The sequence below is a fragment of the Nicotiana tabacum genome, chromosome 2 (assembly GCF_000715075.1).
Source record: "Nicotiana tabacum cultivar K326 chromosome 2, ASM71507v2, whole genome shotgun sequence".
Taxonomy (NCBI): Eukaryota; Viridiplantae; Streptophyta; class Magnoliopsida; order Solanales; family Solanaceae; genus Nicotiana; species Nicotiana tabacum.
The window spans coordinates 124,943,535-124,956,032 of record NC_134081.1 but is presented as its reverse complement, the minus strand read 5'-3'; the positions used below and the strand labels follow the sequence as shown (position 1 = coordinate 124,956,032).

The 12,498-nt window shown below is 37.9% G+C and overlaps 1 protein-coding gene across 1 annotated transcript in view; it reads left to right on the top strand.

Annotated features, from left to right (window-relative positions):
• The window catches only part of LOC107798038 (protein TIFY 10A-like), a 202,404-nt gene that overhangs the window by 111,203 nt on the left and 78,703 nt on the right, over positions 1-12,498 (top strand). The window lies entirely within an intron of this gene.

Below are 12,498 nucleotides of genomic sequence, written 5' to 3'. Positions count from 1 at the left end.
AATCCTATTTGGTTAAATCCATTGTCTAATTCTATGTACAAATATTAATTTGTAATCTTGAATAAACGAAAGCAATCTTCTATAACTGATTTTGTTTCATATCTAAGAGCCCACATTTTTTTTCGATTACATTACGAACTAATAAATTGAATTCGTATAGGCATTTTGGATGCTGATAGTAAAATAGCCCTTTTTGCTATATTTTCTATTGCTCCGACCATTTCATAAAGTATTTTAATCTTTTTAGCACAACTTGATTAGTGTACCCATCTTACTGATGCAAAACTCGCTATTGCAACTAATGGATTAATACAATAATTGTGGGACAGAACAATGTCATATATGTTGGGTATTATTAGATTGATGTCCCTTTAATCAACTAATTATTATATGAAATGGGCTTAAATAAAAATAAGAAAACTTAGATTTGTATAGCATAAAGATTCTCAAATCTCAAAATCTAGCTTATATGGTATTAAATAATTAAAACAACATATATATGTCATATCACAAGAGATATGGAAGCAAAGAGTCATTATCTCAATCAAATCATCCACTATCTATGCTAATAATTTTGCATGGCTTTTAGCAATGGTGATCTCCCAAAGATTTCGTAGAATCTAAATTTTTGCATGGATCTGAATAAATGATGATCTTTTTTGTTTTTTTACTTATTTTCTTGTACCATCATTTTCACGCAATTAGTCAATAATATAATCAACTATGGTGCAAGTAGAACATGGGCAATAGTTATTTGGTGAGACTACTTTATCTAAATTCAATATGAAAAATGCAAATAATACTTTAGTACAAATAACTCTAGGATCATTCAATGATTTGCTTGTGCAATTGAACTAAATAACAGCTAATTATGATTTCTAGTGCAGAAGAATATTGCACTTAACTATTGTAACGACCTGGCTGGTCGTTTCGAGAGTTATAGCCCTGTTTCCTCTATTTTTGCTTGTTTTTGAGTCCTTCAGCTATGTTGTGTTATACGGGGTTAGTTGGTTCGGTACCGGAGTGATTTCGGAGTGGATTAAGACACTTAGTCTCTAAAGTAGAAGCTTAAGTTGGAAAAAGGCATCCAGACATTGATTTATGTATAAACGATCTCGAAATTTAATTTTGATGGTTCCGCTAGCTCCGTTAGGTGATTTTGGACTTGGGAGCACGTTCGGAATGAGATTTGGAGGCCCGTGGTAGAATTAGGCTTGAATTGGCGAAAGTTAGAATTTTGGCGATTTTGATCGGTAGTGAAAATTTTGATATCGGGGTTGGAATAAAATTCTGGAAGTTGGAATAGGTTCGTGGTGTTATTTTTTACTTGTGTGTAAAATTTGAGATCATTCGGACATGGTTTGGTAGGATTCAGCATCGTTTGTGGAATTCGGAAGTTTAGAAGTCCTTAGGCTTGAATCCGAGTGTAATTTGGTGTTTTGATGTTGCTTTGAGTGATTTGATGATTTGTCTAAGTTCGTATGATGTTGTGGGATATGTTGGTATGTTTGGTTGAGGTCCCGGGAGTCTCGGGATGATTCCGGGTGATTAACGGAACAAGTTTGAAAATTGTAGGAATTGCTGAAGTTGAACTCAACTGTCATAATCGCACCTGCGGATGTCTCATCGCAGGTGCGAGCCCACAGAAGCGAGCGGGTGATCGCAGATGCGAGATTGGAGGAGCTGGGCAGAAGGCGCATGTGCGAGAAGGTTGTCGCATCTCCGAGCCCGCAGGTGCGAGACCTGGGGCGCATATGCGGAAGGGAGGAAAATGACTGGCTTCGCAGATGCGGAGAGTTATGCGCAGGTGCGCAAGTGCAGGCGTGAGAGATTGGCCGCAGATGCGGAACCTGGGATCTTAAGTGAGTTCCGCACCTGCGATAGAAATTCCGCATGTGCGGTGTCGTAGAAGCGGAAAAAGGACCACAAGTGCGGCTTCGCTGGGTAGAATGTATAAATTGAGGACTTTGTGATTTTTGCTCATTTCCACCATTTTTAACTCGGACTTTGGAGCTTTTGAGGGGATGTTTGAAGGGGATTCAAGGTTATTCACTGAGGTAAGTTGCTTGAGCTCTATTATCATTAGCTATGGTATTTTTTCGTTGATTTCTCACCTAATTAGTAGGATTTTTGAAGTGAAATAAGGGGTTAGGGCTTGGGATTTTGGAGAGAGTAATTTGAGGATTTGAAGGACCAAATGATGTCGGATTTTGATGAATTTTATATGGTTAGACTCGTGAGTGAATGAGCTTTCGGGTTTTGTGACTTCTGTCGGATTTTGAGATGTGGGCCCGGGGTTCGGATTTGAGTCGATTTCGGGTTTTGAGTCTAATTTAGTAGTTTTCTTGTGGAATTGATTCCTTTAGCATATATTAATGGTATTGTACTGCTTGTGGCTAGATTCGGGACGGTCGTAGGCCGATTCGAGAGGCAAGGGCATTGCGGAGTAGAGATTTGCTCGGATTGAGATAAGTAACGGTTGTAAATCTAGTCCCGAGGGTATGAAACCCCGGATTTTTTGTGTCATATGATTATTTTGGAGGTGACACACATGCTAGGTGATAGGCGTGTGGGCGTGCACCGAGGGGATTGTGACTTGGTTCGTCCCGTGAAAACTGTAAAGTTGAATAACTTGTTGATAACTATGTGCTCTTTATGTATTGTGGAAATTTGACTATAAGTCATGTTAGAAACCATGTTTAGGCTATATGTTGGTACTGTTAGGACCCACAGAGGTCGTGTACATGTTGAACTATCTGGTTAATTATTGTTTTGTACTCAGTAACAGTTTACTTGATTATTTTATCCCAGTCTCTATTGTTCATTATTGATGTATCATATCATTGTTGTTTGGGCTGATTTCATGATTATTGAGAGCCTGAGAGACTGGAGAGATTTATGACTGAGCAAGGCCGAGGGCCTGATTGTGAGATATTATTATAGCACGTGAGTTATCCGTGCAGCACGTGAGTTGTCCGTGCAGATTCATATATTATTATAGCATATGAGTTGTCCGTGCAGCACGTGAGTTGTCCGTACGAATCCATATATTATATTATGGCACGTGAGTTGTCCGTGCTTATAGTGCTTGGGCTGTAGGATCCCCTCCGGAGTCTGAACACCCCCAGTGAGCGGGGGTACCCATTGAGTGTGAGTGCTGAGGGCTGATAGCTGAGTGGTTGAGCTGTTGTGACGAGTTGAGTGACTGTTTCCCTGAGAGGTTGTACTTGCTTTTCATTTGTGGTTGCACTTAGTTGCTATCTGTTATTGTTGTAAAATTTTTCTGAAGGAGTTTATATCCGGATTACATGAACTTGAATTGTATAAAATTAATTTGACTTAAACTGCTGAATTGGAAAGCATGTCTATTCTTTGCTGGAATTACTGAAAATGAATTATAACTGTGTAGCTCGTCACTATCTTCAGTTCTTTATTTATTTCTGTTACTTACTGAGTTGGTGTGCTCACGTTACTCCCTGCACCTTGCGTACAAATCTAGGCATTTTTGGTCACGGTAGTGGCTGCTGATATTCTTGTAGCAGATCATTGGAGTTAGCAAGGTAGCTGCCTGGCGATCGCAGCCCTGGTTTCTCCTTCTTTATCTCCCCCTTAGTTGTATTTTGAACTTTTCCCAGACTATGTCAGTCTTATTATTGTCAGACCAATATTTAGTAGTTGCTCATGACTTAGTGACACCCCGATGATTGGGGCTTTTCATTCCGCATTTCTATTTTTGAATTCAACCCTTGTTTCTTTTATGAAATTCTGCTATACAAGACGCCTTTTGGCATATCTGTGAATGAATTGTTGTAGTATTGTGGGAGTCGGCTGGTCTAGTACCATCGATTGGCGCCATCATGACATGTTTGATTTTAGGGTCGTGACAAATTGGTATCAGAGCCATAGGTTACATAGGTCTCACGAGTCATGAGCAGGTTTTAGTAGAGTATTGCGGATCGGTACGGAGACATCTGTACTTATCTTCGAGAGGTTGCCGAACCCTTAGGAAAATTTCACTTTCTTGCATTCTATCATGTGAAATTGATTCAGCTTTAAAATATAACTCTTTGAATTCCTTCCACGCATTTCGTATGCACATACGAGCACTCGGTATCAGCTGTGCATAGCCGGCTTGTGATTCTATGAATGAGGTTCGAGTTCGTGTTTTGTTGATGGGACAGTCTGGAGGACTTGAGGCTGGAGTTAGACCGCAGCTTAGGCTCGGTAGTTTCGGTTGTGAGAACTTGTACATATGGACCCCTATATCCGGTAATATCCCCACAAGTAGGATTTGTGGCTCGATGAGCGATTGAATGGCTATATGGTAAGTATGATGTGACTGCAGGATGTGTTCAGATGGGTTGAATGTGAATAATAAAGTTTGCTTATGACTTAAGAGTTTGCTATTGGGTACTTGAGTTCTGTCTTGATTTGACATATATTCTCGAGTTGTGAGTGTATTGAACGATCTTTCACGTTGTTAATTATGGGGCAAATTAAATTCTCATGTCTTGTCAATGAGTTTGGACTCAAGAAGAGTAAGTGATTGTGTAGCAATTGTGGTTGCGAATGGGTATTTCTGATGTTGATGGCTCGAGAAAGACGATCTTCGAAGAGATTTAGAGTCGGTAATATTTTATTGGTTCAGGTGCGACAGAGATGCATTTTGATTTGATGCAACAGTTGGGCAGCAAAGTATGAGGGAAGACATGAAGAGAAGTGTTTTGCGGTGGTTGAAGTACTAGCAGGTCAAGTAGGAGAAGTAGAGGTTGAGAAGTTTCTTAAATAAGATGATTTAACCGAAGTAAGAGTGGCAGATTAGCATATGAATTCAATGGTAGGGTAGTCGTGCGCCTTGAGAAAGTGTAGAACGGTTTGGAATCGTGATAGAATGTGATTTGGCCTATGGACTTTATTTGAAGTGATGGTTACTGTACAAAGAAAGATTGAATATGGCAGAAAGTAGTTTGTTTAAAATGAAGAGGGATGTGAAGATCTAATTATCGTTTCACGCATAATATGACTTGAGTTTGGAAGGTATTGTTGAACTTTCAGTTGATGTCAATAGGGAAAGTGCAGACTTCTACAAATGGTGGGCGAGCATGAGCTAAGGAGAATTTACTGATTACGTATTCGTTGCACCAAGTGCAGCTGTTACATCCCGTATTTTCGTATATTAAAGTTTCGTCGTAAGTTAATCCACGAAAGTTCGGGAATGAGATTATTTTAAGACTATAAGCATTATGCTATTTCAAACAAGTGATGGGTAGATTCGTGATGGTGAGAGGGGAAGCAAGTCAAAGAAAGTGAATTTTTGTCCAAGTTTGGCATGTTGGGATAAAATACTACCCGAGCTAAAATACTCGGTATTTATGGATTAGTCTCATACAAGGTACCACATGACCATGATAGTAAGGTGTATAAGGTATGTGAAAAGTGAGTAGTATTTTAAGTAAATGAAAATAATTTTTAATTATGTGAGTAATTGATTAATTATTAGGAAATAGGACATTACCTAGTTAATTAATAATTAAGTGGTGAAGTAATTAGAATTTTGGATAAAGACTAAACTCAAAAACGTGGCAGCAAGCCACTCTTAATCAAATGACTCTTAGTCATTGATTGATTAGGTGGCAAACAAATACAAAATACCTTACTCTTAGTCATTGTTGATTAATCATCTCTAACATCTTCAAATCTAAGACTTTCAACACAACACGTAAGACTTTTACTACAACACAAACAAACGTGAACCTTTGCACCTTAGCCAACATGATTTCTTATTAATTTACTACAAATTCCTACAAAAAGCACTACAACCAGACATGATTTCTTCACTTTTAACGCTACAACGTGATTTCTTCAACCAATAAGATTTCTTAGCACAGTAGTAACATGGGATTTTGTGATTCTAAGGGAGTACGGTGCATGGTGAAACCTTTCCAAGAATATCATACGGATTTTTACATACTCCAGGTATGTTAAGGCTATCCCTTCTTTCTTTTTGGCATGATCTATACGACACAAGCGAAACGAGCAAATACACAACTTCCATAAATGACTCTATTTATAAAAATACTAGGGGTGTCTATATTCTTGATTCCCCATGTGAATTAGTAATTAGTCACGGCACAAGGAGCAAAGAGAGATAAAATATAAATATAAGTCATAATTGAGCAATCTATCACTGAAATGGAAAGAGTCCAGTAAGCTAGACTGTATGCAAGTGTACATGATTGTAAAAGCCTTTAAAGCTGTAGAGAAAAGGTTGAATGTACCATCGTGTATCGTCTTGCTTCGCTTATATTCTGTTATTGATTCTCTTATCATTGAAATATTTGAGCAGCAAGGCTTAACAACACTAACACAATGATTTTCCCATATGAAAAAAATATTGTTATCTCTTAATTATTATTATATCTTCTATTCATGGGTCTCAGAAAAATACGTATTTGATAAAGTTTATTCGACAAACATATTATTTTTATGACATTCCGAGAAATATTATTAACGTATCTCTTATGAATTTCATGCATTTATACATGTACATTGACCCATGGCCAGATGACGTTATATACGTGTATATATTTGGGATATGGAAAAAGGTTACGGCATTATATACGCACCACTACCTGATCAGCTGGTATACGTTGATGATTTTGCCCACAGTGGCCGAGATGATATGATGGGATGCCCTCAGAGGCCTGATGATGTTATGAAACATGTACCTATGCACGACATGACATTCATACGCATATGCATGACACTATAATTATTTCATGATTTACAGAGTTATCCAGACTTACAGGTTGAGTCATTTACTCTATATTTCTTCTATGTCTGTTATGTACTTATTTATGTGCCTTATATACTCGGTACATTATTCGTACTGACGTCCCTTTTGCCTGGGGATGCTGCATTTCATGCCCGCAGGTCCTGATAGATAGGTCGAGAGTCCTCCAAGTAGGCTATCAGCTCAGCGGAAGGTGTTGGTGCGCTCCATTTGCTTCGGAGTTGCTTATGTGATCAGTATGATTAGGACATGTACTGATTAGTATGACGGGGCCCTATCCCGACCTTTATGACATTTATATACTCTTAGAGGCTTGTAGATATATGTCGTGTACATGAAATATTGTACGGCCTTGTCGGCCTATGTTTTGAGTTTATAAATGATCATGTTGGCCTATTAGCCCCGTATGTCACGTGTATATGATGATGTAATAAGAAAGATACGTTACATTTGTACTCGGTTGAGTAAGGTACCGGGTGCCCGTCGCGGCCCATCGGTTTGGGTTGTGACAAAAGTGGTATCAGAGCAGTTCTGTCCTAGGAAGTTTATAAGTGTGTCTAGTAGAGTCTTGTTTATGGGTGTGATGTGTACCACACTTATAAGCAGGAGGCTACAGGACATTTAGGACTGTCACTCTTTCTTCTTACTCTAGATCGTGTGGTAGAGATCACTTATAAGAATTCAAATCCTGAACTTCTATTCGTAATAAGACGATGCCTACATTCAGAAAGACTATCGATATGAGATATAGCTGTGGAAGTGTTGAGTTAGAGGAAACTCGATTTTGCATCTTGCTTATGATGAGTAAATGAGAGGTCTTCAGCAGATCATGCGTGTACTAAAAGGTGTACGGTTCTTGATAAGGAGCTTTTAGGAAAGAATACTTATCCACTCTTATGGTAAAAAGGAATAACAGAATCGAAAGTTAGACACGAGTTGCAGCAAGTAAAAGAAGCAAGGCGAAGAAGGGTACGAGGTACCCAGTTAATAAAGATTATCCTTATTTACCACTCCGGAAGAGATATATAAGCATTTTGATTTACCTTCAACAGTAACAGAGGTATGTATAATTGGCCACACCAATCTGAGTTATGCTCTATGGGAGCTAACAAATATGGTTTAAGATAAGGACATAATATCACGATCTGGCTGGGGTTAGAGTGAGCCAAAATGGTGGATAAATTGTTTGCGTTAGTTGACATTTCCGAAGGATATTGCAAATGTGCTAATAGATCTCCTTGTGAGACACCCAGAGGGTGCACACTAAAATAGTACAGCTAGATATGAGTACTACAAAGATAGGAACTGGAAACCTTGAATGAATAAATATTATCTTAGTATGGCTCCCGTACCTAGTAGAGGGAGAATGTTAGGTAGCCCGAAGAGCCAGTAGATGGAGCAAGGGAAGGTAAAAAAGCAAAAGAATGTCTTGTTAAAGTTTTTAGGATAAAGTGATAAATAAAAATATTAGCAGGGAAGTACAAAGAGGGATAATGAAGCATTATGAGTGAGATGTGATACATGGATGGCAATAGTAGAGTGTTACAGAATCTATAGTCAAATGAAAAAAGGAGAGGGGAGGTGATGGGCCTTAAGACAACAAGAGAGTATAGGCCATACAGTCACATCCTCATTTCGAGAAATAAGTTCGCGACTCTAACGTGATTAACAGAAGGAAAAGTTAGACCCCAGAGTAATAGAAACTAGTATGGATTGGTGAACAAGATAAACTAAACATGAATTAGGGACTGAGTGATTTGATAATAGTCGGCATCATGAGAATTTCATATTTTGTTCCGGCGATAAAAGAATGGACAACAGAAGAATATTCATGAGAAATTTAGAGAAAGGTCATTCAGGAAGATGCTTTTCTAAAAGGAAGTAATGTGAGTAAAGTTAAGCTTAAAGGACCAAGTGTGCCAGTTACATTAAGTGTCACCCTCGTGAGTAAGGAATTTTGTTATCCTTAGTGCAGAAGGATTACCGCAAGGCGGGTAAGAGTCGTCGATAATGTGAAAAGATGCCAATGAGGTAAAATATCTATACGTAGATCATCGTAGCGCTAAATCTTAGTACTTCCCTAAAGGGGGGATTCAGCCTCGCAGTTATGACATTATAATACTTGAGATATATTTTATTCATATGGGGGGAGTTAAAAAGGTACCGTATGAGTATTAAAGAAATAAAAGATAATGCCACTGGGAAGACAGTAAAAATATCAAGTTTAGAAGCAAACCTACAAGCACAAGGGCGTGAAGGTAAGTAACTACGGATAATTATAAGCGAGGAAGGACATCAAAAATTCCGTCGGGTAAACAAGGTAATAAGCTCGCAGCCTTGCAAGAATCAGGTGGTCCTCCCTAAGTACTACAATGGAAGACCAGTTGAGGAAATAAGGCAGAAGACTCCAACCTAAGCATAGTAACTTGAAGAAGAAATGGTCATGTAAAAAAAAAAAATCTCACAACAATATTGTATGAACTCCATAAGAAAATGGCACCTACCGTAGCTAATGAACGAAAAGTAAAATCAGCAGTGATATTCAAGGTCATATGAGTTGTATGGAATTCCAATATGCGTGGGCACTAAGATAAGTTAAGTATGCACGCAAAAAGGGGGCAGAAGGACCAGGAAAAGTAATTGCTTACGTTTGAAGAAAGCTGAGATGGAACAAAAAGAATTATTCAATTAATGATCCAGGGTTACTTACGTTATGGACGCACTTAAGAATTTGGAGTTTTATACATACATCATATACAGTTATAGAAGATTCTGGTATACGTTAAAAGAAAGAATTGAGCCCAGGTCATAGACGGAGGATTGAATTGTTAAAAGATTGTATCATGAATATTCCTCAGCACCCATGAAAGGCTAAATAGAATAACTAATACCATGAACCTCAGATCGGGAGACAACTTAAGCCTATATAAAGGCCGATCAGAAGAAGGAGGAAACTAAAGAGTTACATCGACGAAGTAAATCAGGAATCCGATTATTGGACCCAGAAGTTATAGGAATCATGATTGAGAACATAGCAGGATCACTCTTAATATCAGAGGTGCAAGAGAGATAGTACAACGACCATATTCTATAACGGCTTTACGATAAAGCCAGTTAGAAAAATACCAGCCTCATAAGAATTCAGTATAGAGCTCCCACCGAATTGTGTATACACCATAGGTGCAAGTATTATAATAGAGCTTCAGGTTGTAGAGGTAAATTATACCTATGTGGAAGGGAGGTCATGAAAGAGATAGAAGATACGATGCAAGATTTTAAGGTAGTAAGGTAAAGGTGAACAATGTACGAAATACTCAAGTGTAGAAGGATGTGAGTGGTCCATACTTTAGGTAAAAGACTAGAAGCGCTGGGATTCAGTATCCAGGAATGATAGCAGCGTCGTCAGTGGCATATCTTCTAGCTTATGGTTTCTAGGTACTGAGAGGTCTATTTAAGAGAATAAAGAAGAGTTAGAGACGAGGTGATGCCTCGCTTGATATTCCAGAATAAAACAAGGAAGTTTATGGTGCAAAGAAGTTGAAGGAAGGCTGCGAGTAGTATAAATGGATATGTATGGGTCGCAAGATAAAAGTATGGTAGAGCGACAAGGTTGTAGGAAGACAGGAGTAAGGATAAGAAAGGGCGAGTGAGAAGGTGACGAGAATATATAAGTCCTCAGGATTAAACCCATGAAAACATGAAGAGCTGATGGTTTCTCTAAGTTATAGAAAGTTCAATATAGCCTGAATGAACTCAAAGGAGTCTAAGACTAATAGCATTCAGGAAAGATGGAATGCTGCCCTGGTAGTAGAATAAGGGTGTAATTGTGATGGATAAATAATGACGTTTAGGCCTTCGATTGAGTAATTATTTGAAAAGGATTCCATGGTGTGTACGAGATTAAAATACCCACGTAAATGAATCACATTGGGATGCTATAAAATACGATCATTGAAGTACAGTATCACCCCTAAGTGGATCAGGAAAAATACTTCAAATATTCCCCGATGCAACGTAAGCTCTAGTGGCAAGGTATGACGTAAGAAGTTTTAAGTTATCAGTGGTATATTGTAGATTAATATTGAGGCGAATTAACAATGGATGGATAAAAGTTCAACAGTATGAGATGAGATTAGACCATCAGTCTTAAAGATAAGCAACGAAAGTAACCTGGAGTTGGTTGCAGACCTCAGTAACGATAAATCGAAGTAAGAGTTATGGCATAGTATGACCTACATAGATGCAGTAAAGTCATACGAATGGATAACCGGGTCTATGAAAATAAGATATAGCAATATTCATAAGTTCGACAAAATACCGAGCGAAGAACTTCAGTAATGGCTACAAAAAAATTGGAGGAAAAAGGAAAGAAGAGATGCATAAGCGCACTTACAAGGTCAAAATCGTACCAACTGCATGATAGAAGGTAACCACAGTTACGAGATTAGAAGGATTTCGATCACAAGCCATGGTGTGGGAAAGAGGCCTAAAAGAGGGAATGCCCTGGCCTTTGAATTTAATCACATAATAGTTGCCTAGATGGCAATGAGAGTAATGAAGTATTCAGAAGACATAAGCTATGAAAATGATAAGTGCACCAGTCAACATTCGAGGACGAATGTTCCAAATGGGGGAATGATGTTACATCCCGTATTTTCGTATGTTAAAGTTTCGTCGTAAGTTAATCGACGAAAGTTCGGGAATGGGATTATTTTAAGATTATAAGCATTATGCAATTTCAAACAAGTGATGAGTAAATTCGTGAAGGTGAGAGGGGAAGCAAGTCAAAGAAAGTGAATTTTCGTCCAAGTTTGGCATGTTGGGATAAAATACGGCCCGAGATAAAATACTCGATATTTATGGACTAGTGCCATACAAGGTACCACGTGACCATGATAGTAAGGTGTATAAGGTATGTAAAAAGTGAGTAATATTTTAAGTAAATAGAAATAATTCTTCATTATGTGGGTAATTGGTTAATTATTGGGAAATGAGACATTACCTAGTTAATTAATAATTAAGTGGTGGAGTAATTAGAGTTTTGGATAAAGACTATATTAAAAAATGTAGCAGCAAGCCACTCTTAATCAAATGACTCTTAGTCATTGATTGATTAGGTGGCAAACAAATACAAAATACCTTACTCTTAGTCATTGTTGATTAATCATCTCTAACTCTTCAAATCTAAGACTTTCAACACAACACTTAAGACTTTCACTACAACACAAACAGATGTGAACCTTTGCACCTTAGCCAACATGATTTCTTATTAATTTCCTACAAATTCCTACAAAAATCACTACAACCAGACATGATTTCTTCACTTTTAACGCTACGACGTGATTTCTTCAACCAATAAGATTTCTTAGCACAGTAGCAACATGAAATTTTGTGATTCTAAGGGAGTACGGTGCATGGTGTAACCTTTTTCAAGAATATCATACAGATTTTTACATACTCCGGGTATGTTAAAGCTATCCCTTCTTTCTTTTTGGCATGATCTATACGACACAAGCGAAATGAACAAATACACAACTTTCATAAATGACTCTATTTATAGAAATACTAGGGGTGTCTATATTCTTGATTCCCCATGTGAATTAGTAATTGTCACAACACAAGGAGCAAAGAGAGATAAAATATAAATATAAGCCATAATTGAGCAATCTATCACTGAAATGGAAAGAGTCCAGTAAGCTAAACTG